We start from the raw sequence: 26,984 nt of genomic DNA, 5'->3' as shown, positions 1-26,984 counted from the left end.
TCTTGGAGAGACTGGGAGCAAGGTAGTCACAAGGAATCTGAAGAGCACTGAATACATCGATAGCAGGCAAGGAACTGAGTATCCAGGTGAGCTAAATAGGAAACTAACCCAGGATAACGAGACAGCTGATGCCAGCCAACCTGCAGAAAGACAGCACTACACAGTACCGCTCGTGACCACTAGAGGGAGCCCAAAAACAGAGTTCACAACAGTACCCCCCCCCTTGAGGAGGGGTCACCGAACCCTCACCAAGACCCCCAGGGCGATCAGGATGAGCCGCGTGGAAGGCACGAACCAAATCGGCCGCATGAACATCAGAGGCGACAACCCAGGAATTATCCTCCTGACCATAGCCCTTCCACTTAACCAAATACTGAAGCCTCCGTCTAGAGATGCGAGAATCCAAAATCTTCTCCACCACATACTCCAATTCGCCCTCGACCAGCACCGGAGCAGGAGGCTCAACAGACGGAACCACAGGTACCACATACCTCCGCAACAAAGACCTATGGAACACATTGTGAATGGCAAACGATGCTGGGAGGTCCAAACGAAAAGACACGGGTTAAGGATTTCCAAGATCTTATAAGGACCGATGAAGCGAGGCTTGAATTTAGGAGAGGAGACCTTCATAGGAACATACCGAGAAGACAGCCACACCAAATCCCCAACACGAAGTCGGGGACCCACACCTCGGCGGCGTTTGTCAAAGCGCTGAGCCTTCTCCTGTGACAACTTCAAATTGTCCACCACATGGTTCCAAATCTGCTGCAACCTATCCACCACAGAATCCACCCCAGGACAGTCAGAAGGCTCAACCTGACCCGAGGAAAAACGAGGATGGAAACCAGAATTGCAGAAAAAAGGCGAAACCAAAGTAGCAGAACTAGCCCGATTATTAAGGGCAAACTCGGCCAATGGCAAAAAAGTCACCCAATCATCCTGATCAGCAGAAACAAAACATCTTAAGGGCTTGTTCACACGATCCTTTTTTCACTGCGTATTTTTCAGGTCCTTTTTTGGGAAAATCCGCAGTGAAAACCGCGGTGCTTTTCACCGCGGATTTGTGTCCTTTTTCTACTGCGGATTCCACTGCGGGTTTCCAACTGCAGTTTCCTATTAGTGCTGTTGGAAACCCGCAGCGGAATCCGCAGAAAGAATTGACATGGTACTTCTTTTTTTCTGCAGGCAAATCCACGCGGATTTGACTGCGAAAAAAAGGATCGTCGGCACAGCGGTTTTTGTTTTCCATAGGGTAACATTGTACTGTACCCTGCATGGAAAACTGCTGCGGATCCGCAGCTGCAATTCCGCTGCGGATCCGCAGCAAAAACCGCATCGTGTGAACATAGCCTAAATAAGTTTCCAACGTCTGATTAGTTCGCTCGGTTTGGCCATTAGTCTGAGGATGGAAGGCCGACGAAAAAGACAAATCAATGCCCATCTTAGCACAAAAAATCCGCCAAAACCTGGACACAAACTGGGATCCTCTATCAGACACAATATTTTCAGGAATGCCGTGCAAGCGAACCACATTCTGAAAAAATAGAGGAACCAAATCGGAGGAGGAAGGCAACTTAGGCAAGGGCACCAAATGGACCATTTTGGAAAAACGGTCACACACCACCCAGATGACAGACATTTTCTGAGATACTGGAAGATCCGAAATAAAATCCATGGAAATGTGCGTCCAAGGCCTTTTCGGGACAGGCAAAGGCAAAACCAAACCGCTGGCACGAGAATAGCAAGGCTTAGCCCGAGCACAAATCCCACAAGACTGCACAAAGGAACGCACATCCCGCGACAAGGAAGTCCACCAGAAGGACCTAGCCACCAAATCTCTGGTACCAAAAATCCCAGGATGACCCGCCAACACCGAAGAATGAACCTCGGAAATAACTCTGCTGGTCCATCTATGCGGGACAAACAGTCTCTCTGGTGGACAACGGTCAGGTCTATCCGCCTGAAATTTCTGCAGCACTTGTCGCAAATCTGGGGAAATGGCAGACAAAATCATTCACTCTCTGAGAATACCAGCCCGCTCAGAAACTCCCGGAGAGTCAGGCACAAAACTCCTAGAAAGTGCATCAGCTTTCCCGTTCTTCGAACCAGGGAGGTATGAGACCACGAAGTTGAAACGGGAGAAAAACAACAACCAACGAGCCTGTCTAGGATTCAGGCGCTTGGCAGATTCGAGGTAAATCAGATTTTTGTGATCAGTCAAGACCACCACACGATGTTTAGCTCCTTCGAGCCAATGTCGCCACTCCTCAAATGCCCACTTCATAGCCAAAAACTCCCGATTACCAACATCATAATTCCGCTCGGCAGGCGAAAATTTTCTTGAAAAGAAAGCACATGGCTTCATCACAGAGCCATCAGAGCTTCTCTGCGACAAAACAGCCCCTGCTCCAATCTCAGAAGCATCAACCTCGACCTGGAAGGGAAGAGAGACATCTGGCTGACATAAGACTGGAGCTGAAGAAAACCGGTGCTTCAGCTCCCGAAAGGCCTCCACGGCCGCAGGAGACCAATTAGTCACATCAGAACCCTTCTTGGTCAAATCCGTCAAAGGTTTAACCACGCTAGAAAAATCAGCGATGAAACGACGGTAAAAATTAGCAAAACCCAAGAACTTCTGAAGACTCTTAACAGACGTGGGCTGAGTCCAGTCATGAATGGCCTGGACCTTGACTGGGTCCATCTCCACAGTAGAAGTAGAAAAAATAAAACCCAAAAAGGAGACCTTCTGTACTCCGAAGAGGCATTTTGAGCCCTTCACAAATAAAGCATTAGCACGCAGGACCTGAAACACCATCCTGACCTGCTTCACATGGGACTCCCAATCATCAGAAAAGACCAAAATGTCATCCAGATAAACAATCATAAATTTATCCAGATATTCTCGGAAGATGTCATGCATCAAGGACTGAAACACAGAAGGGGCATTAGAGAGTCCAAAAGGCATCACCAAGTACTCAAAATGGCCTTCGGGCGTATTAAATGCTGTTTTCCATTCATCTCCCTGCTTAATGCGCACAAGATTATACGCACCACGGAGATCTATCTTGGTGAAACAACTGGCACCCTTAATCCGAGCAAACAAATCAGACAATAGTGGCAAAGGATACTGAAATTTGACCGTGATTTTATTCAGAAGACGATAATCTATACAAGGTCTCAAAGAACCGTCCTTTTTGGCCACAAAAAAAAAAATCCTGCACCAAGAGGGGAAGAGGAAGGGCGAATATGTCCCTTCTCCAAAGACTCCTTTATGTAACTCCGCATCGCGGCATGCTCTGGTACAGACAAATTAAAAAGTCGTCCCTTAGGGAATTTACTACCAGGAATTAAATTTATAGCACAGTCACAATCCCTATGAGGAGGTAGGGCACTGGACCTGGGCTCATCAAATACATCCTGGTAGTCAGACAAAAACTCAGGGACCTCAGAAGGAGTGGAAGAAGCAATAGACACCAACGGAGTATCGCCATGAATTCCCTGACAACCCCAACTTGACACAGACATAGCTTTCCAATCTAAAACTGGATTATGAGCCTGCAGCCATGGCAGACCCAAAACGACCACATCATGCAAATTATCCAGAACAAGAAAGCGAATCACCTCCTGATGTACGGGAGTCATGCACATGGTCATTTGCGTCCAATACTGAGGCTTATTCTCAGCCAATGGCGTAGCATCAATTCCCCTCAGAGGAATAGGAAATTCCAAAGGCTCCAGGACAAAACCACAGCGCCTGGCAAACGACAAATCCATCAGATTCAGGGCAGCACCCGAATCCACAAAAGCCATAACCGAGTAGGACGATAAAGAACAAATCAAAGTAACAGACAAAATAAATTTAGGCTGTATAGTACCAATGGTGACAGGTCTAGCGATTTTTTTCTAAGCGTTTAGAGCATGCTGAGATAACATGAGTAGAATCACCACAGTAAAAACACAACCCATTTTGACGTCTATGACTTTGTCTCTCAATTCTGGTTAGAGTTCTGTCACATTGCATAGACTCAGGTCTCTGTTCAGAAAACACCGCCAAAGGATGAGCAGATTTGCGCTCCCGCAAACGCCGATCAACCTGAATGGCTAAGGCCATAGAATCACTCAGACTTGTAGGGGTGGGAAACCCCACCATAACATTCTTAATGGCTTCAGAAAGACCTTCTCTGAAATTTGCAGCCAGGGCACACTCATTCCATTGAGTAAGCACCGACCATTTCCGAAATTTTTGACAATACAACTCTGCTTCATCTTGACCTTGAGAGATAGCCAGCAAAGCTTTTTCTGCCTGATTCTCAAGATTTGGTTCCTCATAAAGCAGTCCAAGCACCAGAAAAAATGCATCTACATTCAGCAATGCAGGATCTCCTGGTGCCAGGGAGAAAGCCCAATCCTGAGGGTCGCCACGCAACAAGGAGATAACAATTTTAACTTGCTGAGCGGAATCACCAGAAGGTCTCAGAGATAGAAATAACTTACAATTATTCTTAAAATTTAGAAACCGAGATCTATCTCCAGAAAACAACTCAGGAATGGGTATTTTAGGTTCTGACATAGGGCTATGAATAACAAAATCCTGAATGCTTTGCACCCTTGCAGTAAGATGATCCACAGTAGAAGTCAGAGTCTGAATATCCATGTCTGCAGCTGAGCCCAAAACCACTCAGAGTTCAAGGGGATGAAAGAAGCCAGACAGACTGCAACAAGGAAGAGCGGGAAAAAAAAATGTACTCAGGTCTTCTCTTTATCCCACTTCAGCGATGCATTAAACACTTTTTGGCCTGCTATACTGTTATGATCCTTAGTGGTTGAGGATCACAAATTACTCAGCTAAGTAACAAAACATAGGACTTAACTCTATAGCGCCACCTATTGGAAGTAGCGATCCTACAAGTCACAATCAACCCTTTAACGAGTCGTGCAATATGACTTAGGATAAAAGCCAAATCAGTATCTCAATTCGCAGACACGGTGTTTTGGGCTGTTGGCCCTCGTCAGTGCGAAGCATGAGAACTGATTTGGCTAGGTGAGAAGTGTAAAGTGTGCAAAGTAGTCATCAAAGCAAAAGGTGGCTACTTTGAAGAACCCAGAATATTGTTATGATCCTTAGTGGTTGAGGATCACAAATTACTCAGCTAAGTAACAAAACATAGGACAAGCTCTAGGGAGGTGGTAAACTGGACTGACCGCAAATCTGAACCTATCCAAACACACTAGAGGTAGCCGGTGAACGTGCCTAAAATCCTAGACGTCTCGAGCCAGCCTGAGGAACTAACTACCCCTAGAGAGAAAGAAAGACCTCACTTGCCTCCAGAGAAATAATCCCCAAAGATATAGAAGCCCCCAACAAATAATAACGGTGAGGTAAGAGGAGGGCACATACATAGGGGTGAAAGCAGATTCAGCAAATGAGGCCCACTAATACTAGATAGCAGAAAATAGAAAAGGGATCTATGCGGTCAGTAAAAAACCCTTACAAAATATCCACGCTGAGATTTCAAGAACCCCCACACCAACTAACGGTGTGGGGGGAGAAACTCAGTCCCCTAGAGCAACCAGCAAGCGAGGAAATCACATTTTAGCAAAGCTGGACAAAAACATGATGAAAACTGATGATCAAAAAATTAACAACAAAAACTTAGCTTGTCTTGGAGAGACTGGGAGCAAGGTAGTCACAAGGAATCTGAAGAGCACTGAATACATCGATAGCAGGCAAGGAACTGAGTATCCAGGTGAGCTAAATAGGAAACTAACCCAGGATAACGAGACAGCTGATGCCAGCCAACCTGCAGAAAGACAGCACTACACAGTACCGCTCGTGACCACTAGAGGGAGCCCAAAAACAGAGTTCACAACAGAATATAAGACATAATTTCAGTTGTTTCACACTTTTTTGTTAAGTTTATAATTCCACATGTGTTAATTCATAGTTTTGATGCCTTCAGTGTGAATGTACAATTTTCATAGTCATGAAAATACAGAAAAATCTTTAAATGAGAAGGTGTGTCAAAATTTTTGGTCTGTACTGTAAATTGATTGCAAAACTATGGAATAAACTCAGAGCTGACCTTCCTCTGTCACGGCCAGGTGCAGGGCCCGCACAACCTCGGGGCCATTTAACCCTCTAAATGCTGTGATCGATATCAATCCAGCATTTAGGAGGCTGCGACAGGGAGGGGTGCTGCTTGTCCATTCAGATTGGCGCCCCTGCGATGTTATCGTTGCCATCGCAATGAGAGGTCATACTGACCACATCCTTCACCCAGCTACCGCAAGCCTCTTAGACCATGCTTAGAGCATGGTGTAAGAGGCTTGTGGCAATGCAGCACTGACAGGTATAATGCATTCTATTGCATTATACCAAGGATCAGACTAATTAAAGTTAAAGTCATATAGAGGGACTAAGCAAAAAAAATAAATTATAAAAATACTTTAAAAATAATAAAATTAAAAAAAGCTCTATTTTGTATAGTGCTATGTTATGTATAGTGCTGTACATAAGGGAAAAATTTGCATGGTGTGCATAGCGTGCCGCTATCTCTTACGTTTTCCATGTACAGATATCTACCAGAGCATCCGATTGTTACTCATATGACCTATCAGGCTATCACATGTTTTATCAAAGGAGACAATGTCACGTGATACATCAGGGTGGGGGGCTACGCATTCTAAACCCGAGGCCATGGCTATTCTTAATCTGCCCCTGACCGGCTAAAATTTATCCTGCTGTCTACACTGAGCTCTGACACTGGAGTTTACGTGTAAATCTCTGAAATATGTGATTCAGGAGGAATCCATGGCTGAAAATTCCATATATAAAGATGGAGACGCTGTGGACGCCGTCTGACCTTTGATACGGCAGTGTCCGTCTTTTTAAGAGTGCATGAAAAAGCAGTCCATCTGAAAAGAAGGACACAGCTGAACAGAGGCTGATGAAGTCCATAGTATGGAACCGTCCAGGGTTTAATCTGAATCCCATCATTCGTAGGTTTGGATGGGAACAGAGATGTAAGTGCTCAGCGTAGAGCACAGGATAAATGTGATCCGAAATGTTTTGTAAAATGTTCCTAATAATTGCTTCAACTCAATCCACAAAAAAGCAAGTCCCCAATCAGGTCCGTCAGGAGTCAATGGAAATATAGGGGCTTCCACACAAAGGTTCTGGAAAAGAGCTATGGCTCCTTGCTCCGCAAATGAAATCCAGTGAAGTCTGCTCTTCCAAATTCAAATGTACCTCTCCCTTCTGAACCCCAGTGTGCCTAAACCACATTTAACATCCACATGTTTGCCATTTCTGTAGCAGCAAAAGCCTGCTTAATTTATGGGTGCATGTCTCCAGAAGCACGAGTTGGGCATAATGTATTGGTCACTACAACTTATCTATGCAATGGCAGCTTGCCATTTTCATTTTGCAACATCCACTGCTGTTTGTTTCTGAAAAATACCTATGAAGTCAAGATCGTCACTCACTACACCTGTAGAAAAATTCTACAAAATGAGTTCACTTGAGGGGGAATGTGCTTTTCTGGCACTTAGGGGCTCTGTATATGGAGTCCGCAAACTGTTCTACGATAAATTGTCAAATAGAGCGCCGTCCCTCCCGAGTCTCGCTGTGTGGTTAAGCCGCACTGTACAGACACATATGGAGTATTTCCACTTTCAGCAGAACATTTGTGCAAATTTTGGTGCCATTTTTATCCATGTCTCCTTGTGAAATTGTAAAATTTGGGGCTAAAACAACATTGTTATGGTACAATGTAATTATTTTTTCTTCACTTCCCAATGGTATAAAATTCTGTGACCCACCTGTAGTGTCAATATGATCACTGCACCCCTAGATGGATTCATTGAGAGGTGTACTTTGTAAAATGGGGTCACTTACGGAGGGTTCTGCTGTGCTGCCACCCCAGACGCTCTCCCAGTGGGTCATGGCTCCAAACCACGACAGTAAAATCAGCATTATAATATGGTTCTTCTTCCCTTCTGAGCTTTGCACTCTGCCAATGTGACATGGTACCCTCAAACCAGTGCAGCAAAAGGTACTCCAATATGGTGCTCCTTCCCTTCTGAGCTGTGCACTATGCCTCAAATATAGCTTTCAAACACATATGGGGTATCGATGTACTCAAAAGAACTTGAGCAACAAATTGTACCATTCATTTTCTACTATTACCCCTTTTCAAAATGAAAAACTTGGGGCCAAAATAATATTTCAGTGGAAAAAATGGTAATTTTCCATTTACTCTGCCTAATGTTATACAATTTTGTAGATTAAAAATGCTTATTACAACCCTAGATGAACTCATTGAGAGGTGTAGTTTCCAAATTGGGGTCACTTGTGGGGGTTTCTGCTTTTTTGGCATGTCAGGGTTTCTTCAAATGTAACACGGCATTCACAATCTATTCCAGCCAAAATTGAGCTCCAGAATTTAATTGGTGCTCCTTCCCTTTCCGAGCCTTGCCGTGTGTCCATACAGTAGTTTTCCACCATATATGGGGTTTCGGCGTACTCAGGAGACATTGCAAAAGAAAGTGTATGATCCATTTTCTCCTGTTACTATTGTGAAAATAAAATTTTTTGGACAAAATCAACATTTTTGTGGGAATTTTTTATTTTTATTTTTAAGTCTTAACGTTATAACACTCTGTGAAGCACCTGTGAGTTCAAGGTGCTCGCCACACATCTAGATAAGTTCCCTGAAAGTGTAGTTTCCAAAATTTGGTCACTTGTGGGGTGCAATTTAGCCTGTTATCCTTGTGAAAATGCAAAATTTGAAGCAAAAAAACTATTTTGTGGTAAAAATGTAATTTTTTTATTTTTATCTAGATAAATTCCCTGAGGGGTCTAGTTTCCAAAATGATGTTACTTGTGGTGGTTTGCCACTGTTTAGACACATCAGGGACTCTCCAAATGTGACATGGTGTCTGCTATCTATTCCAATTTTGTGTTCCGAAAGTCAAATGGTGCTTCTTCCCTTCCGAGCCCTGCCATACTCTTAAACAGTAGTTTTCCCCACATATGGGGAATCAGCGTACTCAGGAGCAACTGCATAACAAATTTTATGGTCCATTTTCTCCTTTGACCCTTGTGAACATGCAAAATTTTGAGCTAAACTAACATTTTTGTGGGAAAAACTAAAATGTTTATTCTTTCCTTCCACATTGCTTTAATTCCTGAGAATCACCTGAAGGGTTAATAAACTTCTTAAATGTGGTTCTGAGCAAAAAGACAACATGAGGTGGGAAAAAATAAAACATGTGTTTGGGCCAGGTTTAAAAATTAGGCAAAGATATGTGTATGAAAAAAAAGATTGATGTAAAGTGATCTTCAGAACAGAATTTAGATGGCACAGTCTGTCTGGGGACAGTTGATAAGTTGGTCTTGTTGTTATGGTAGTTGGTCAGTTAACGGCCAATGTGGTATATCTCAGAGGCCGGCCAACCATTAGTTGGTGAGGAAATGGCTATAGTTATAATGCTGCACCACTATTTTGAGTACTATTCTTGGCTGCAGTTGCATAGTCTGCACCTAACAATTACATTGCACACCAGTGAAGCACAGTCCAAGGTCACTAGTTGGCAAACAGTTATCTGTAAGCCCCCAGTAGAAGACCGTAGAGCAGTCAGCCACGCTGCATAATGCCGAGACCCCTATTTGGTGCCAATCTGTCCCTTATTATGAGGTCTTCTACCTTCTCCAAAGATTGTAATGGAAATTAGGCCTCAGAACATTTGACAGTAAATCAGTGTTGGGCTGTGAGTAAAGGTACCGTCACACTAAACGATATCGCTATCCGTGACGTTGCAGCGTCCTCGCTAGCGATATCGTTTAGTTTGACACGCAGCAGCGATCAGGATCCTGCTGTGATGTCGCTGGTCGCTGAATAAAGTTCAGAACTTTATTTGGTCGTCCGATCGCCGTGTATTGTTGTGTTTGACAGCAAAAGCAACGATACCAGCGATATTTTACACTGGTAACCAGGGTAAACATCGGGTTACTAAGCGCAGGACCGCGCTTAGTAACCCGATGTTTACCCTGGTTACCAGCGTAAAATGTAAAAAAAAACAAACAGTACATACTCACATTCGCGTCCCCTGCCGTCTGCTTCCCACACTGACTGAGCGCCGCAAAGTGAAAGTGAAAGCACAGCGGTGACGTCACCGCTGTTCACCGCTGTGCCCTGCTACTGCCGGCGCTCAGTCAGTGTGGGAAGCGGACGCCGGGGGATGCGAATGTAAGTATGTACTGTTTGTTTTTTTTACATTTTACGCTGGTAACCAGGGTAAACATCGGGTTACTAAGCGCGGCCCTGCGCTTAGCAACCCGATGTTTACCCTGGTTACCCGGGGACCTCGGCATCGTTGGTCGCTGGAGAGCGGTCTGTGTGACAGCTCTCCAGTGATCAAACAGCGACGCTGCAGCGATCGGCATCGTTGTCGCTATCGCTGCAGCGTCGCTTAGTGTGACGGTACCTTTACCCTAGGTTGAAACTAGATTCCATCTCCTCTAATCTGGTAATGAGGTAATACTTCACTGTTCACCTCAGGCACCAGAAAGTCTAGGGGCACCAATGTCTTCAGTAGTGCAAGTAGCCCCGAGTCTAGATTCATAGCAGCAGACTTCCCTTTTAAGGGGCCATGTAGATGGTCCGACAACGGCCTTTAAATGCCCTCCAATCTGCAATATGTAAGCCAATGCGCAGTCGTTTGTTAAACGTGTTTAAAGCCAACCACACTACTATATGCATGGAACATCTCCTCTTGACTCAGTACAATGTGCTGCCGAGCATGATAATTTGTAAGCTTGCTGAAAAGTCATCTCACCTGATGAACGAGTGTTTTGCTCATTAGTCAGATGACTGCCGACCTGTTTAATAATCATGAAACGAGCATCGATTGGCACACACGTTCCCAATTATCAACCTGTATAAATAGGCCCTAAGGATCCTTTGCCACTATCTTTCCATCTTCCTGAAAAAGTCATCTCAAGAAATGTGCGTTGGGGCGGTGGGAGATCCCACATACCCTGCTCAGCACATGTAAGTTCTTACTACTATTTGGTTCCTTTATTTTGATGCACACTTTTTTGCAGCACCTTAGACTTTATGCACTTTATTAAGGATCATTCATATTAATTACCTACATCTGTATTAACTTTCCTCTGCTCTACTGTGGTCTAATATTAAGCAGGATCTCCTGCATTTTCTCTGTGGTATTGCAGCCTCTGACTATTTCTGTGTGAGTTTGCTGGCAACATGTCTAATATCCATATTTTCCAAGATATCGTGTAATTTGTCATCCTGATTGTGTGCACAATACTAAGTTGTGATACGGATCATCAAAAAATACATCTCCATGTTTACAGGAAAGATATATATCTTGGTACCGTGTTAGCCAGTAGATAGAAAAATGTTTAGAATTGAGAGTCCTCAGTGGTTGATACCTTTTAATGGCTAACTGAAAAGATGGTAACAAAGTGCAAGCTTTCGAGACTACTCAGGTCTCTTCGTCAGGCATAGACTAATACAAATTCTGAAGAATCACATATACTATGTTGTGCATAAATATGTGGTTCTTCAGAATTTGTATTAGTCTATGCCTGATGAAGAGACCTGAGTAGTCTCGAAAGCTTGCAATTTGTTACCATCTTTTCAGTTAGCCATTAAAAGGTATCAACCACTGAGGACTCTCAATTCTAAACATTTCCCTATGTTTAACCCCTTCCTGACATCCGACGTACTATCCCGTCGAGGTGGGGTGGGCCCGTATGACCGCCGACGGGATAGTACGTCCAGCGCGATCGGCGGCGCTCACGGGCGGAGCGCAGCCGATCGCAGCCGGGTGTCAGCTGCCTATCGCAGCTGACATCCGGCACTATGTGCCAGGAGCGGTCACGGACCGCTCCCGGCACATTAACCCCCGGCACACCGCGATCAAACATGATTGCGATGTGCCGGCGGTGCAGGGAAGCATCGCGCAGGGAGGGGGCTCCCTGCGGGCTTCCCTGAGCCCCCCGCAGCAACGCGATGTGATCGCGTTGCTGCGAGGGTCTTACCTCCCTCCCTGCCTGCTCCAGACCCGGATCCAAGATGGCCGCGGATCCGGGTCCTGCAGGGAGGGAGGTGGCTTCACAGAAGCCTGCTCAGAGCAGGCACTGTGAAGCAGCCTGCACTTCTCGCAGATCGGTGATCTGTCAGAGTGCTATGCAAACTGGCAGATCACCGATCTGTATTGTCCCCCCCTGGGGCAAAGTAAAAAAGTTAAAAAAAAAATTTCCAAATGTGTAAAAAAAAAAAAAAAAAATTCCAAAATAATGAAAAAATAAAAAATAAATATTCCCATAAATACATTTCTTTATCTAAATAAAAAAAACAAAACAATAAAAGTACACATATTTAGTATCGCCGTGTCCGTAACGACCCGACCTATAAAACTGGTCCACTAGTTAACCCCTTCAGTAAACACCGTAAGAAAAAAAAAAAAAAACGAGGCAAAAAACAACGCTTTATTATCATACCGCCGAACAAAAAGTGGAATAACACGCGATCAAAAAGACAGATATAAATAACCATGGTACCGCTGAAAGCGTCATCTTGTCCCGCAAATAACGAGCCGCCATACAGCATGATCAGCAAAAAAATAAAAAAGTTATAGTCCTGAGAATAAAGCGATGCAAAAATAATTATTTTTTCCATAAAATAGTTTTTATCGTATAAAAGCGCCAAAACATTAAAAAATAATATAAATGAGGTATCGCTGTAATCGTACTGACCCGAAGAATAAAACTGCTTTATCAATTTTACCAAACGCGGAACAGTATAAACGCCTCTCCCAAAAGAAATTCATGAATAGCTGGTTTTTGGTCATTCTGCCTCACAAAAATCGGAATAAAAAGCGATCAAAAAATGTGACGTGCCCAAAACGTTACCAATAAAAACGTCAACTCGTCCCACAAAAAACAAGACCTCACATGACTCTGTGGACCAAAATATGGAAAATTTATAGCTCTCAAAATGTGGTAACGCAAAAAATATTTTTTGCAATAAAAAGCGTCTTTCAGTGTGTGACGGCTGCCAATCATAAAAATCCGCTAAAAAACTCGCTATAAAAGTAAATCAAACTCCCCTTCATCACCCCCTTAGTTAGGGAAAAATAAAAAAAATGTATTTATTTCCATTTTCCCATTAGGGTTAGGGTTAGGGGTAGGGTTGGGGCTAGGGTTAAGGCTACAGTTAGGGTTGGGGCTAAAGTTAGGGTTAGGGTTGGGGCTAAAGTTACGGTTAGGGTTTAGATTACATTTACGGTTGGGAATAGGGTTGGGATTAGGGTTAGGGGTGTGTCAGGGTTAGAGGTGTGGTTAGGGTTACTGTTGGGATTAGGGTTAGGGGTGTGCTTGGATTAGGGTTTCAGTTATAATTGGGGGGATTCCACTGTTTCGGCACATCAGGGGCTCTCCAAACGCGACATGGCGTCCGATCTCAATTCCAGCCAATTCTGCGTTGAAAAAGTAAAACAGTGCTCCTTCCCTTCCGAGCTCTCCCGTGTGCCCAAACAGGGGTTTACCCCAACATATGGGGTATCAGCGTACTCAGGACAAATAGGACAACAACCTATGGGGTCCAATTTCTCCTGTTACCCCTGGGAAAATACAAAACTGGGGGCTAAAAAATAATTTTTGTGGGAAAAAAAAAGATTTTTTATTTTCACGGCTCTGCGTTATAAACTGTAGTGAAACACTTGGGGGTTCAAAGTTCTTACAACACATCTAGATAAGTTCCTTGGGGGGTCTAGTTTCCAAAATGGGGTCACTTTTGTGGGGCTTCTACTGTTTAGGTACATTAGGGGCTCTGCAAACGCAATGTGATGCCTGCAGACCATTCCATCTAAGTCTGCATTCCAAATGGCGCTCCTTCCCTTCCGAGCCCTCCCATGCATCCAAACGGTGGTTCCCCCCACATATGGGGTATCAGCGCACTCAGGACAAATTGGACAACAACTTTTGGGGTCCAATTTCTCCTGTTACCCTCGGGAAAATACAAAACTGGGGGCTGAAAAATAATTTTTGTGGGAAAAAATTTTTGTTTTATTTTTACGGCTCTGCATTATTAACTTCTGTGAAGCCCTTGGTGGGTCAAAGCACTCACCACACATCTAGATAAGTTCCTTAGGGGGTCTACTTTCCAACATGGTGTCACTTGTGGGGGGTTTCTACTGTTTAGGTACATTAGGGGCTCTGCAAACGCAATGTGACGCCTGCAGACCATTCCATCTAAGTCTGCATTCCAAATGGCGCTCCTTCACTTCCGAGCCCTTCCATGCGTCCAAACGGTGGTTCCCCCCCACATATGGGGTATCAGCGCACTCAGGACAAATTGGACAACAAAGTTTGGGGTCCAATTTCTCCTGTTACCCTCGGGAAAATACAAAACTGGGGGCTGAAAAATAATTTTTGTGGGAAAAAATTTTTGTTTTATTTTTACGGCTCTGCATTATTAACTTCTGTGAAGCCCTTGGTGGGTCAAAGCACTCACCACACATCTAGATAAGTTCCTTAGGGGGTCTACTTTCCAACATGGTGTCACTTGTGGGGGGTTTCTACTGTTTAGGTACATTAGGGGCTCTGCAAACGCAATGTGACGCCTGCAGACCATTCCATCTAAGTCTGCATTCCAAATGGCGCTCCTTCACTTCCGAGCCCTCCCATGCATCCAAACGGTGGTTCCCCCCACATATGGGGTATCAGCGCACTCAGGACAAATTGGACAACAAATTTTGGGGTCCAATTTCTCCTGTTACCCTCGGGAAAATACAAAACTGGGGGCTGAAAAATAATTTTTGTGGGAAAAAATTTTTGTTTTATTTTTTACGGCTCTGCATTATTAACTTCTGTGAAGCCCTTGGTGGGTCAAAGCGCTCAAAACACATCTAGATAAGTTCCTTAGGGGGTCTACTTTCCAAAATGGTGTCACTTGTGGGGGGTTTCAATGTTTAGGCGCATCAGTGGCTCTCCAAACACAACATGGCGTCCCATCTCAATTCCTGTCAATTTTGCATTGAAAAGTCAAACGGTGCTACTTCCCTTCCGAGCTCTCCCATGTGCCCAAACAGTGGTTTACCCCCACATATGGGGTATCAGCGTACTCAGGACAAATTGTACAACAACTTTTGGGGTCCAATTTCTTCTCTTACCCTTGGGAAAATATAAAATTGGGGGTGAAAAGATAATTTTTGTGAAAAAATATGATTTTTTATTTTTACGGTTCTGCATTATAAACTTCTGTGAAGCCCTTGGTGGGTCAAAGCGCTCAAAACACATCTAGATAAGTTCCTTAGGGGGTCTACTTTCCAAAATGGTGTCACTTGTGGGGGGTTTCAATGTTTAGGCGCATCAGTGGCTCTCCAAACGCAACATGGCGTCCCATCTCAATTCCTGTCAATTTTGCATTGAAAAGTCAAACGGTGCTACTTCCCTTCCGAGCTCTCCCATGCGCCCAAACAGTGGTTTACCCCCACATATGGGGTATCAGCGTACTCAGGACAAATTGTACAACAACTTTTGGGGTCCAATTTCTTCTCTTACCCTTGGGAAAATATAAAATTGGGGGTGAAAAGATAATTTTTGTGAAAAAATATGATTTTTTATTTTTACGGTTCTGCATTATAAACTTCTGTGAAGCACTTGGTGGGTCAAAGTGCTCACCACACCTCTAGATAAGTTCCTTAGGGGGTCTACTTTCCAAAATGGTGTCACTTGTGGGGGGTTTCAATGTTTACGCACATCAGGGGCTCTACAAACGCAACATGACGTCCCATCTCAATTCCTGTCAATTTTGCATTGAAAAGTCAAATGGCGCTCCTTCCCTTACGAGGTCTCCCATGCGCCCAAACAGTGGTTTATCCCCACATATGGGGTATCAGCGTACTCAGGACAAATTGTACAACAACTTTTGGGGTCCAATTTCTTCTCTTACCCTTGGAAAAATACAAAATTGGGGGCGAAAAATAATTTTTGTGAAAAAATATGATTTTTTATTTTTACGGTTCTGCATTATAAACTTCTGTGAAGCACTTGGTGGGTCAAAGTGCTCACCACACCTCTAGATAAGTTCCTTAGGGGGTCTACTTTCCAAAATGGTGTCACTTGTGGGGGGTTTCAATGTTTAGGCACATCAGGGGCTCCCCAAACGCAACATGGCGTCCCATCTCAATTCCAGTCAATTTTGCATTGAAAAGTCAAATGGCGCTCCTTCACTTCCGAGCTCTGTCATGCGCCCAAACAGTGGTTTACCCCCACATATGGGGTATCGGCGTACTCAGGACAAATTGTACAACAACTTTTGGGGTCCATTTTCTCCTGTTACCCTTGGTAAAATAAAACAAATTGGAGCTGAAGTAAATTTTTTGTGAAAAAAAGTTAAATGTTCATTTTTATTTAAACATTCCAAAAATTCCTGTGAAGCACCAGAAGGGTTAATAAACTTCTTGAATGTGGTTTTGAGCACCTTGAGGGGTGCAGTTTTTAGAATGGTGTCACACTTGGGTATTTTCTATCATATAGACCCCTCAAAATGACTTCAAATGAGATGTGGTCCCTAAAAAAAAATGGTGTTGTAAAAATGAGAAATTGCTGGTCAACTTTTAACCCTTATAACTCCCTAACAAAAAAAATTTTGGTTCCAAAATTGTGCTGATGTAAAGTAGACATGTGGGAAATGTTACTTATTAAGTATTTTGTGTGACATATCTCTGTGATTTAAGGGCATAAAAATTCAAAGTTGGAAAATTGCAAAATTTTCAAAATTTTCGCCAAATTTCCATTTTTTTTGCAAATAAACGCAGGTAATATCAAAGAAATTTTACCACTATCATGAAGTACAATATGTCACGAGAAAACAATGTCAGAATCGCCAAGATCCGTTGAAGCGTTCCAGAGTTATAACCTCATAAAGGGACAGTGGTCAGAATTGTAAAAATTGGCCCGGTCATTAACGTGCAAACCACCCTTGGGGGTGAAGGGGTTAATCAGGATGACAAATAACAATATTCTTACATTTCGTCATCTGTTCAGGGACATTTGCATATTTGTGACTTGAAACTGTGTGGGAATTTATGTCCTTTTGTTTAGCAGTTTGTAAATTATTATTGTATATACAACTTGTCTTATTCACTCACTATTGTTTTTAATGAACTTGTCTTTATCTTTCCGTGTGTCATGGGTTATCATTCCAACCGGTGATTTCACTTTGAATTTGGAATTAACAAACCCACGTGGTGAGTGATGTGTCAGTGTGGCCTGGCAGTGATATATATATATATAAGTAAGGCCAATGCACACTGATCCACAACCATGAATAAGACTCTTCTGAGCTGAAACGCGTCGGTGTATCCACACAGGCCAGAGCCGCATATCACCATCATTTTATTCATTTGATTCTTCAATAACTACTGGACTTTGTATCCACTTACCTACCATCACGCTGGATTCTTTTCTTTGTGCATTTTGAAGACTTTTTGGCTTATCAAAAACGTCAGCGACCACCACAAGACAAAAAAAGAACAGTGACTTCAATAAATCAGAACTGATGAATTTGGTCCGTATTTTTCTTAGATGTTTGTACATTGTACTTTAGGGGAGAATCCTATCTTAACTGCAGGTTACATTTGTTGAATTCATTTATTCCCTGAAGCGGCCCATCCCAGATGACTACTCCGGCATTTAGTAATGAGCAATATTTTTGGGAATTGCCCACCGTTCACCGTAGCTAATAGAAAGAAATAAACCTTAATATTTACTTGCACCAGAAATTCTGCTTTACTTATTCTTGACGAGCCCTTCTTTCCCATTATCGATGGCCTCAAACCACAACTTACCTTGTACATAGGACTCTTCTAATGTAGAACTTACACAAATGACATGCAGAAAGCTGGATGCAACACACAGAGAACATGAGAGAAGCACAGTCAGTGACCGGTGTAATTTACAGTAGCCATAGACAATTGGTATTGCTATTAAACAATCAACCATGAACCATATAATGATGCAAAGAAAGTAATAATGAACACTCTTCACTATGTGAAGTTAATGTTCTCTTTACAAGGGGGTTACGCCCATTCACGGGAGTTACCACGTAAGTTCTAACTATAATTCTGACCCTACGAGGCTCACTGTTATTTCCCGCTAGGATGCAAGTCTTTCTGACAAAGTCTATTAAAGCGCGTTGTGCCTCCCATGCACCAACCAGCCCCTTCCCCAACTGATGTCCTAATCTAGGCCAACCCCAGTACTGTAAGTTATAGCTGGACGTGATAGCCCTCCTCACTGACCTTCTCCAACTGTAGGCATGCTCCTCTGATTGTCATCTTCTAGCAGGCCTTTGGCGCTGAACCTCTGGCAGACGTCTGAGCTTGGGGTGGGAAAGACTGGGTCTCAACTCTTGATAAGTGTCGTCTGATCCCTGGAACTTAAACGGCAGGAGGCACAGATCCTGGTCTTGCTCAGCGCAGTGTGGACTCTGGGTTTTGGCTGGCGCAGTTCGAGACTCTAGGTTTTGACTGGTGCAGTCTGGAGTCTGGATCTCACTCTGGATCTGGACTTTGTCAGGCATTGACCGGCACCTTAGTGGTGTAGACTTTCCGCTGAGGCCTGTTATGTTTGCTCCGGTGCCATCCCTCTGAGCTTTTATACCCAGGAACTCTATCATGCGAGCCACCTAAACAGGCCCAGTACAATAACTTGATCATCCCATAATTCTGCTGGTACAACTTGGTTCCTCCTGGTTTTTCCCAGCCAGCAGATGGCAGTCTTCCCTCACTAATTTTAATTAAAGTGGATGTTTCAACTTAGCAAGTTATCATTTATCCATCAGTGGAACCACAAGCGATCAGCAAGGTATCACCTATCCAGCAGTGGGAATGCCAGCGATCAGTGGCTAGGTTCACATTGCGTTAGTGGGTGATCGCTAACGGACAGCGTTGCACGGCGAAAATGTCGCAATTAACGCCGTGCAACGGGTCCGTTAGCGCACCCATTGACAGCAATGTAAATTTCGCCTGTAGCGCATCACTAGCGCGTGCCTTTTTCGGCTCGCGCTAGCGATGTGCCGTTCTTTTGTAGCGCGCCTCGGACGCTGCTTGCAGCGTCCGCGGCGCGCCCGAGGTCCGTTCCCCGCTCTCGCAGATCGGGGATCTGCGAGAGCGGGGACGTTAGCGCGACCCCTAAATGCGGCCCCTACAAAAACATTGCGTTAGCGCAATCCGCAAGCGCTAGCGCTAAACGGATTGCCCTAACGCAATGTGAACCTAGCAGTAATCATTTATCCAGCAGTGGGACTGCTAGCGATCAGTAAGTTATCTCCAATCCAGCAGTGGGACTGCCAGGGATCAGTAAGTTATCATCTATCCATCACTGGGACCACCAGCGATCAGTAAGTTATCATCTATCCATCAGTGGGACCACCAGCGATCAGTAAGGGTACCGTCACATTAAGCGACGCTGCAGCGATATCGACAACGATGCCGATCGCTGCAGCGTCGCTGTTTCGTCGATGCCGAAGTCCCCGGGTAACCATGGTAAACATCGGGTCACTAAGCCCAGGGCCGCGCTTAGTAACCCGATGTTTACCCTGGTTACCAGTGTAAATGTAAAAAAAAACAAACACTACATACAGGGCCGTATTTGCCACTAGGCACCCGAGGGCACGTGCCTAGGGCGGGGCGATGCGGGGGGGGCGGCACCTGAGCAGTGTGTTTTGTTTTTTTTTTTTTTGTTTTTTTTTTACAGTCTGGTCCGGCTGGTCACCTTAAGACAGCACAACCCCCCCCCCCCAAGCCCCCCCCCCCCCCCCCCCCGTCGCCGCTTATGCCTCCCTGTCTCATACTCACCTCACCTGCTCCAGCGGTGCCGGCTGGTCTGCTCTCAGCGACTGCACGACTGCAGCTCGCCCTGTGTGAGCGGTCACATGGTGCCGCCTCATTAAGGTGATGAATATGCATGAATATTCATCATCTTAAATGGCCGTTACCATCTGACCGCGGCGCTCACACAGGACGAGGAGGACGGTGCAGTGCTGCGCAGGGACAGAGCGAGGTGGAGGATTCCGTTCTTCTGCTACGCGGTGTGTGAGGTGACTCAGGTGAGTATGAATCATTCCAGCCAGGGAGGACGGGGGAGCCGGCGGGGAGGAGGAGGTCCGCGGTGGACGGCCAGGACAGGGAGCCATGCCCATGATACAAGATGGGACTGGGAGCGTCGGGGAGCCGGCGATGAGCCACGCATGGGGGGGGGGCGGGGGGGGTGGGATGAATCATGAATCATCCCAGGCAGCCAGGGAGGATGAAGGGAGTCGGCGGGGAGGATGTAGGAGGTCCGCGGTGGACGGGGAGCCATGATACAAGATGGGACTGGGGAGCCGGCGATGATCCACGCATACGGGGGGGGGGAGATGAGCCAGTGCCTGACCCACCCATCATCTCCCCCTCCCTGTATGCATGGGTGGGTCAGGCACTGGCTCATCTCCCATCCCCCCCCCTGTATGCGTGGCCCACACATACGGGGGGGGGGGATGGGAGATGAGCCAGTGCCTGACCCACCCATGCATACAGGGAGGGGGAAATGAGCCACGCATACAGGGGGGGGGGATGAGCCACCTATGCATACAGGGAGGGGGAGATGAGCCACGCATACAGGGGGGGATGGGAGATGAGCCAGTGCCTGAGCCACCCATGCATACAGGGAGGGGGAGATGAGCCACGCTGCACATACAGGGGGGGGGGATGGGAGATGAGCCAGTGCCTGAGCCACCCATGCATACAGGGAGGGGGAGATGAGCCACGCTGCGCATACAGGGGGGGGATGGGAGATGAGCCAGTGCCTGACCCACCCATGCATACAGGGAGGGGGAAATGAGCCATGCATACAGGGGGGGGGATGAGCCACCTATGCATACAGGGAGGGGGAGATGAGCCATGCATACATGATGGGAGGGGGGGCCATTATACAGTATGCATGGAGCATAATATGTGGCCTTTATACAGTATGGAGCATCATGTGTGGTCATTATACAGTATGGAGCATCATGTGTGGCCATTATAAAGTATGGAGCATCATGTGTGGCCATTATACAGTATGGAGCACTGTGGCCATATTTTTTCGTTTATAATTATTGTATATAAAACAGTGTGATCAGCAGTGCTAAATGGGTGTGGTTGGGACGTGGATATGGGTGTGACTAGTTGTGAAATGGGTGTGGTCAGAGGCGTGGCCTAAAATTTGCCGCGGCGCGCTACGCGCGCTGCACACTTTGTGCCTCCTTCCCTTCTTCAAAAGTTGGGAGGTATGGTACCGCATTTGCCAGATCATGGCAAGTGCCGCAAATCCCATAGGGAATGAATGAGGCCAAACGCAGTGTTGCCGTAAGGCTACGTTCACACTAGCGTTGTGCGCCGCTGCGTCGGCGACGCAACGCACAACGCACGCAAAAACGCGGCAAAACGCACGCAAAAACGCTGCGTTTTGCGACGCATGCGTCGGTTTTTGCCGAAAATCGGACGCAAGAAAAATGCAACTTGTTGCGTTTTCTTGGTCCGACGCTTGCGGCAAAAAAGACGCATGTGTGGCACAACGCAACAAAAAAAAACGCATGCGTCCCCTATGTTAAGTATAGGGGGCGCATGACGCATGCGTCGCCGCTGCGTCGCCGACGCAAACCCGACGCACATTAGCCAAACGCTAATGTGAACGTAGCCTAAGTGATCTGTTACGCGGCACATGCAGAAAAACTACCGGATCTGCTGCAAAAGGCGACTTTCACATCAGCGATTCTTGCTAAAGTCACTGCCGATAGTGTCATACTCACCAATGGGGGGGGGCAGCACTAAAAGTGCCTAGGGCAGCAGAAACTCTAAATACGGCCCTGCCTACATACTTACATTCCGGTGTCTGTCGCGTCCCCCGGCGTCCGCTTCCCTGCACTGTGTAAGCGCCGGCCGTAAAGCACAGCGATGATGTCACCGCTGTGCTCTGCTTTACGGCCGGCCGGCGCTGACACAGGATGCAGGAGGAGTGCAGGGAAGCGGATGCCGGGGGACGCGACAGACATCGGAATGTAAGTATGTAGTGTTTGGTTTTTTTTACATTTACAATGGTAACCAGGGTAAATATCGGGTTACTAAGCGCGGCCCTGTGCTTAGTAACCCGATGTTTACCCTGGTTACCAGTGAAGACATCGCTGAATCGGTGTCACACACGCCGACTCAGCGATGTCAGCGGGAGATCCAGCGACGAAATAAGGTGCTGGCCTTCTAGCTCCGACCAACGATGTCACCGCAGGATCCAGATCGCTGCTGCGTGTCAAACACAAAGATATCGCTATCCAGGACGTTGCAACGTCACGGATCGCTATCGTTATCGTTGTTAAGTTGTTCAGTGTGAAGGTACCTTAAGTTATCATCTATCCAGCAGTGGGACTGCCAGCGATCAGTAAGTTATCATCTATCCATCAGTGGGACCACCAGCGATCAGTAAGTTATCATCTATCCATCAGTGGGACCACCAGCGATCAGTAAGTTATCATCTATCCATCAGTGGGACCGCCAGCAATCAGTAAGTTATCATCTATCCATCAGTGGGACCGCCAGCAATCAGTAAGTTATCAATGCTGGAGACACTGGGGCAGATTGCTGGACACACTGGTGGTAATATGCTGGACACACTGGTGGTAATATGCTGGACACACTGGTGGTAATATGCTGGACACACTGGGGGACCGCCAGCGATCAGTAAGTCATCATCTATCCATCAGTGGGACAGCAGGCAATCAGCAAGGTATCACCTATCCATCAGTGGGACCGCCAGCGATCAGTAAGTTATCATCTATCCATCAGTGGGACTGCCAGCGATCAGTAAGTTATCATCTATCCATCAGTGGGACAGCAGGCAATCAGCAAGGTATGACCTATCCAGGAGTGGGACCATCAGTGATCAGTAAGTTATCATCTATCCATCAGTGGGACTGCCAGCGATCAGTAAGTTATCATCTATCCATCAGTGGGACTGCCAGCGATCAGTAAGTTATCATCTATCCATCAGTGGGACTGCCAGCGATCAGTAAGTTATCATCTATCCATCAGTGGGACTGCCAGCGATCAGTAAGTTATCATCTATCCATCAGTGGGACTGCCAGCGATCAGTAAGTTATCATCTATCCATCAGTGGGACCATCAGCGATCAGTAAGTTATCATCTATCCATCAGTGGGACTGCCAGCGATCAGTAAGTTATCATCTATCCATCAGTGGGACTGCCAGCGATCAGTAAGTTATCATCTATCCATCAGTGGGACCGCCAGCAATCAGTAAGGTATCATCTATCCATCAGTGGGACCACCAGCGATCAGTAAGTTATCATCTATCCATCAGTGGGACTGCCAGCGATCAGTAAGTCATCATCTATCCATCAGTGGGACTGCCAGCGATCAGTAAGTTATCATCTATCCAGCAGTGGGACCGCCAGCGATCAGTAAGTTATCATCTATCCATCAGTGGGACCGCCAGCAATCAGTAAGGTATCATCTATCCATCAGTGGGACCGCCAGCGATCAGTAAGTCATCATCTATCCATCAGTGGGACTGCCAGCGATCAGTAAGTTATCATCTATCCATCAGTGGGACCGCCAGTGATCAGTAAGTTATCATCTATCCATCAGTGGGACTGCCAGCGATCAGTAAGTTATCATCTATCCATCAGTGGGACCGCCAGTGATCAGTAAGTTATCATCTATCCATCAGTGGGACTGCCAGCGATCAGTAAGTTATCATCTATCCATCAGTGGGACTGCCAGCGATCAGTAAGTTATCATCTATCCATCAGTGGGACTGCCAGCGATCAGTAAGTTATCATCTATCCATCAGTGGGACCGCCAGCGATCAGTAAGTCATCATCTATCCATCAGTGGGACCGCCAGCAATCAGTAAGGTATCATCTATCCATCAGTGGGACCGCCAGCGATCAGTAAGTCATCATCTATCCATCAGTGGGACTGCCAGCGATCAGTAAGTTATCATCTATCCATCAGTGGGACCGCCAGTGATCAGTAAGTTATCATCTATCCATCAGTGGGACTGCCAGCGATCAGTAAGTTATCATCTATCCATCAGTGGGACTGCCAGCGATCAGTAAGTCATCATCTATCCATCAGTGGGACCATCAGCGATCAGTAAGTTATCATCTATCCAGCAGTGGGACCGCCAGAGATCAGTAAGTTATCATCTATCCATCAGTGGGACCGCCAGAGATCAGTAAGTTATCATCTATCCAGCAGTGGGACCACCTGCAATCAGTAAGTTATCATCTATCCATCAGTGGGACCGCCAGCGATCAGTAAGTCATCATCTATCCATCAGTGGGACTGCCAGAGATCAGTAAGTTATCATCTATCCAGCAGTGGGACCGCCAGAGATCAGTAAGTTATCATCTATCCATCAGTGGGACCGCCAGCGATCAGTAAGGTATCACCTATCCATCAGTGGGACCGCCAGCGATCAGTAAGTTATCATCTATCCAGCAGTGGGACCACCTGCAATCAGTAAGTCATCATCTATCCATCAGTAGGACTGCCAGCGATCAGTAAGTCATCATCTATCCATCAGTAGGACTGCCAGCGATCAGTAAGTTATCATCTATCCATCAGTAGGACCGCCAGCGATCAGTAAGTTATCATCTATCCATCAGTAGGACCGCCAGCGATCAGTAAGTTTTCATCTATACAGCAGTGGGACCACCTGCTATCAGTGTCATCTATCCTGTGAATGGGTGATAATTTAGTAAGCTGAGACAACTTCATTAATGTCCATCATTTTATTTTTAGTTCCTAAATTTATTCTTTAATAATTTATTTGTAACTGTATGATGATTTTCAGTTATTCTGGCCACCACCAAGGGGAGTTAAATGTTAACAGATGAATACAGCCATATTTGAACTTAGAATGGTTTTCCACCTATAGAAAAGTGGTCCACAAACGTTTCCCAGCATGTCCTATAACAAAGTTAGACAGTACTCATCCTCACCCTGTTCAGCACCAGCTTTCCAATACCAATTAGGTTTGTGGGTTTGGCTGCACCGGTGACAAATGAATGCAACAAGCACGTCGCTGGGTCCAGACGCTGGACTGGGGAGGGTGAGTACTAACATAACTTTGATTTAACATGCTGGGAAACTTTTAGGGATCACTAGTCTATAAGTGGAAACCCCCTTTAATGAGAGCTGTATAAATCTGTCAGGAGTTCCCCTTCGTAGTGGCTTAAAGTAGCTGCTGTGACAGCGATATGGCAATCAGGGTATAGGTTGGGGGACTTTGATTTATTTGGCACATGTTAACCCCTTAATGCCACTTGATGGATAAATACTGAAATGACTTCTGTTAATGTTGTTGTTAATCACTGACAATGGCATATAAGCTCAGAGATCGAGTGCCCATTGGCCCTCCTGCAGCACGATTTTGGGGTGTTGATGAGCTGCCATGACAGCCGGTGACCTACTGAAAGTCCATATTCCTGTCAAGTTAATTTTCCTGTAATGTCTAGCCATGAGCTATGATTTTTACTATACTCAATACCATAGAATCATAGAATGGTAAAGTTGGAAGGGACTTCCTGGGTCATCTGGTCCAACCCCCTGCTCAAAGCAGGTTTCACTAAATCATCCCAGACAGATGTCTGTCCAGCCAATGTTTTAAGACTTCCATCGAAGGAGAACTCGTCACCTCTCATGGCCGCCTGTTCCACTCATTGATCACCCTCACTGTCAAAAAGTTTTTTATAATATCTAATCTGTCTCCTCCCATTCAGTATCATCCCATTGCTTCTAGTCTTTCCTTGTGCAAATGAGAATAAAGATGATCCTTCTACAATGTGACAGCCCTTGAGATATTTGTAGACAGCTATTAAGTCTCCTCTCAGTCTTCTTTTCTGCAAGCTAAACATTCTCAAATCCTGTAACCGTTCCTCATAGGACATGGTTTGCAGACCGGTCACCATTCTGGTCGCTCTTCTCTGAACTTGCTCCAGTTTGTTGATGTCTTTTTTTAAATGTGGTGCCCAAAGCTGGACACAGTATTCCAGATGATGTCTGACCAAAGAGGAGTAGAGGGCAATAATGACTTCGCGTGATCTAGACTGTATGCTTCTGTTAATACATCCCAGAATTGTATTTGCCTTTTTTGCTGCTGCATCACACTGTTGACTCATGTTCAGTCTGTGATCTATTAGTATACCCAAGTCTTTTTCACACGTGCTGTTGCTTAACTCTACTCCTCCCATTCTCTATATGCTTTTTTCATTTTTATTGCCCAGATGTAGTACTTTGCATTTTTCCTGGTTAAAAACCATTCTGTTAGTTGCTGCTCACTGCTCCAGTTTATTTATATCTTTTTGAATCTTCTCTCTTCTCTAGTATTAGCTATCCCTCCTAGCTTTGTGCCATCAGCAAATTTAATCATTTATCCTCAATTCCTTCATCTAAATCATTGATAAAGATGTTGAACAATACAGGGCCCAGGACAGAGCCCTGTGGTACCCCACTTGAGACATTCTTCCAACTGGATGTGCAGCCATTTACGACCACTCTTTGGGTCTGATCACTAAGCCAGTTATGAATCCATCTAACAGTTGCCTTGACCAGTCCATACTTATTCATTTTTTCAATAAGGATGGTGTGAGATACTTTGTCAAAGTACCGTATTTTTTGGGCTATAAGAAGCACTTTTTTCCCAATTTTTTTTGGGGGGGAAATGGGAGTGCATCTTATAGTCCAAATGTACTTACCAGGAGTGTGGTGTCAGCAAGAGTTGGGCGATTCTGTCGGTCCTGGGCTGGGAAGAGGGGGTGTTCGGTGGTCCAACTCTTCAGGGCAATGATCGCCCTCCCATCCCAGGTTGGTTTGGCACTGCAGGGCCCCCGTCGACATTTTGTGA

The sequence above is a fragment of the Ranitomeya variabilis genome, chromosome 5, assembly GCF_051348905.1.
Source record: "Ranitomeya variabilis isolate aRanVar5 chromosome 5, aRanVar5.hap1, whole genome shotgun sequence".
Taxonomy (NCBI): Eukaryota; Metazoa; Chordata; class Amphibia; order Anura; family Dendrobatidae; genus Ranitomeya; species Ranitomeya variabilis.
Note: the sequence above shows the minus strand (reverse complement) of the source record.